This window comes from Borostomias antarcticus (assembly GCF_949987555.1).
Source record: "Borostomias antarcticus genome assembly, chromosome: 23".
NCBI classification, from domain to species: Eukaryota; Metazoa; Chordata; class Actinopteri; order Stomiiformes; family Stomiidae; genus Borostomias; species Borostomias antarcticus.
Genome location: NC_140256.1, coordinates 3,998,802 through 4,003,111, shown reverse-complemented (window position 1 = coordinate 4,003,111; position 4,310 = coordinate 3,998,802).

Genomic DNA, 4,310 nt, shown 5'->3' with positions numbered 1-4,310 from the left:
GCTATATTATTAAAGGGACATGCAGAATTAATAAGCAGGCATATTAATAAGCAATGAGATTATCCTAAGCGTTCGACTGTAATCCAAAGCAATAGCAATCGACAATCAATGACTGATTGTCAGATATCTGAAGTTGAAACATGCTGATAGGCATAATGATTTGTTTATTCACAATTCTTACCTATTTTTACACAATTATTTTAATGACGGCTTTGACCTCCCCACCTTTGATCTGTTATCTGTATTGTCTATACGGAATATGATGTCATCAGTCTGTTATCAGGTGTTAGTTGCTATCAGTGTTGCTCACATTGTAATAACTCAAATCAAATAAAATAAAATTGATTTCTAAAAGCACATTTAAAAACAACTGACGTTGACCAAAGTGCTGTACAAATACAATTAAGTATACAATAAGAATCACAATAATAAGGCTAAAAACAAAAACCAACATAAGCATCATAACAAACATCAACTAACCTCAATGGATTTGCTCTGGCAGGGAAGAAAATCCATTTCCCTATAGCAATTTCTCTGACACGGTTTCATCATCATTGATCTATTTGGGTACTTGGAAACCTGATCTCCAGTAAATGAACCTGAGAATGAGTGGTCTGTGTGGGAGTGTGGAGAGGTGTACAGTACTGTACCAGAACATGATCCACAGAGGCAGAAGACCTTCAGCCATCCCATCATTACAAGATGCTGGGCTACACATCCATGGTGGTTCATGCAATTCATAGGTTCTTTGAAGACCAACCTGTTTGGAGGAGGGAGGATCAAGTCATATCAATTAAGGGAATAGACATGATAATTTGTTATATTTTCTCTATTTCCATTCCCTCTCATCAGATAAAGAGAGGGAGAGAGAAAGAGAGAGAGGGAGAGAGAGTGAGACCTGATTCTTTCAAATCTTGGTCACAGTCTATTAAAGACGATCCGGTCATTTCAGGCATATCAACTAACCAGTTTTAGATCTTAATTGTATTATTGTTGTAAATTGCTTATGTTTTGTTGATGTTTGTGTTTGCTTGTGAGCTCGTCGGCGTTGGAAATGAGGGAAACCTCAATTGCCCTACGAGTTTAAATAAAGGTTTGAAATGAAAATGGAAATGAAACCAAGGCTCTATTTCCAGGAAAAATGCATGTTTTCTCTGAATATTTGTATTTCCATTGTTGAGTGTGTATCATTTCTCTAGTCAATCCCACGGAATGAGTTGTGGTTCCTTATCTCTGGTAATTTTTACACTTCCAATTCATTAAATACTGTCTGCTGTGACCTTGAAAGGGACACTAGGGACAATGATGCTCATATATTCAACATGGACATTCTCATACCTGCATGGATTTATTAGAGCATTTGAAGACATTGGACTCAAGTCGGTGTGGGATTTCTCTCAAGATGGCCTGTGGGGATAGCAGACAAAATTGAGCTGTTTCAAATAGCTCTTCAGACAAACAGCCTTTTGCAAATGCATTTAACCTTTATTGCATCAGGCAAGTGGGAAATGGCAGAAGGAATGGGGAGGTGGGCTAGAAGATACAAGCATGTTCAAAGCACAAAATACATCAATAATAACTAAACATAGACACATAATATATAAACAATAGCAGCTTAGCATAAACATGAATGCAAAAACAATAACAACTAAACATAGACAAAATATATTAACAATAGCAGCTTAACATAATAAGGCTAAAATAATAACAATTAAACCTTTTGAATTTAATTGGAATGATTGATTCTCTTTCTCGAAGAGAAATTGGCCTTTGGAACACAAGCCCTCTGAGTAAACAACATTTTAAAAATATGACTGCTCTCTGCGGCATTACTGTCAGATAGAAACAGGCAGCCTCTTCATTTGTTTGTGTTTATACCCGTGCTGTCTACTTATGGAGACATATACTGTATATAAAATGCTCTCTGACTCCAGTTCTCCGGGGTAATCAATCTTGCTCAGTGCGATAGCCTATTCTTACTTCCCTTCCTTTACCTTGGAGGAAGATTTATGAATCAGACTATATAACCACTGTGTAGGAGATCTCCATGCCAACTCCAATGTTTTTACACTTTACCAGATTACACATTGCCCTTATTACAGTGTAATAACATGGTACTGTGCAACAAGTGTCGTAATACACTGTATTAGAATATAGTTACAGTGTACTTACAGTAGAATATGGAAGTTTGTGATTACCACTGTTAACAATGTAGAGCATCTCCATCCAATGTCATCGCTAACAATTGTGCCCAAAGGAAAGTATTTGAGATTATATATACAGTACATACATAATACCACTGTTAACATCTATTAATATGAAACCTTCAGTTGAGGTAACATTTGACAGGGCTAAACTGCAGCGTGTCGTCTGATACAATTTTCATGAAATGGTAGATGTAGTATGATTTTTTTTTATTTTAATACTAATAAGACTTTTATCTCAAAAACTGAATTTTTGACAGTATTGTGAAGTCTGTCCACATTTTCTCCCCTCAAACTACTGCTATTCATACAGGAAAAAAATACACTACCCACAATCCTATAGCCCAATAGCGGACCCTAGGACTACAACTGTCTAAATTGACTCTGATTGAGAGGAGAACTGTGCCACTGACTGTTTGATTGGTTTCCACCTGTCTTGTTAGTCTGTGTATATAGACCTGCATGTAGTTCCCCCAGTCCATTTCTTTGTCTGTTCATTATTTACATTCCGACATCGACCCTCTCCATGTCACCTGGTAGGAGCGGCCCGTCAGGTAGGATGCAAACAGGGAATGTGCAGAGGCAGATATTTGTAATTTAAGAAGTTTTAAATAATTCATCCGGGCAGAGACCCTCATGTATTTGTCACCTTCTTCTTCCTCTCCCTCCTCAAAACGCCCGGCCCCGAACCAGCAGAAGCTATAATTATATATTGATCTTTTTCGTAGCTTATTCTCTTTGCACTAGTGTTCTGAACTTGCTCTTTGCACTGTCCTGTCTTTGCACTGTCCTGTCTCTGCACTGTCCTGTCTTTGCACTGTCCTGTCTCTGCACTGTCCTGTCTCTGCACTGTCCTGTCTTGTCCCTGCACCCTGTCCAATGTTGTCTCAATGTTATGCACCATGACCGAAAGCAAATTCCTAGTCCATTGAAAAACTGCATGGCAATAAACAAATTCTGATTCTGGTGATAGCCTACATACAGTACTTTAGTATATAAATATATAGATATATATACTTTAGTATAGTATATTATGTAAGGAAACTGCTAAAAATAGAAATAGTACCAACTCCTGTCAGAAAAAAAGTGTTGCTTGTTTGTTTTGGCTCGTGTAACAAAATCCCATTCTGATAATTGTAATTAGTCTCACCGCAGGAAATTGCTTGGTGTCAGTTTGTTTATCTTCATCTAGGACACCAGGCCACGGTGCTTTAGTTTCCCAGGAAACCCTAGAGACCACTCAGCGTGCTGCTGCTCATTAACAACATGGATCTCATTTCTCTACGCTCTCTACTGCTATTTCACATGGACATACTTATCTAAAGTAGCACGTATTTCTACTCATCATATTACAGTGGAATATCACTTAAAACAGCCCCACTAAACCCTTCATGAAGAAATTAAAGCTCTCCAATTGGATATTTTCATATATTACCATATTTTCATCCCGGTCACGCCTTGGAGACTATGGAAGAATCGGTTGACAGAGAAGGAACTCTCAGTGACATAGTCTCTCACTGTGTTACCTTCTGTCTCCTCCTGCCACCCTCTATGAGCTCAGAGAAGGTAAAAGTGAATCATCTGACCAGATTGCACAAGCACAAGGGAGCCTGGATCAAAGAAAGCCCCCCCCCCTCCAACACTATTCTGATAGCCCAGTTCAACAGCATGCCACTATCCTTCCAACCTCGCCTCATTCCTCCTGTCCCTTTTCATGTGTAGTGAACACACCTCGTGTTTTTATGTAGTCTCTCATTGAGCAAATAGCTGGTAGATGCATGCCCACTCTCCACCAAAGTTCTCTTTATTTGGGGGAGGCAGCCATTCTGGGCCGCAGACGTCAGAGGTCATGCATATTCAGCTGCAGCAGCCTGCTCGGCTCCGCGGGGCTCCAGGCTCACAAAGCCCCCCTGCCTGGCTCCCTCCCTCCTCCCACTCGCCCGCTCAACCAGGGGCTCTGAAATCCTGCATCACACTCATCCAGCGGGCCTGGTGAGCGCTCTGTCAAATAAAGTCCAGGACATAAAGGAAATATGTGCAGTTGAATGGGCAAATCATCAAAGCTTTTGATAAGGCCTATTACAGAAAGGTACAAATCAAGCTTTT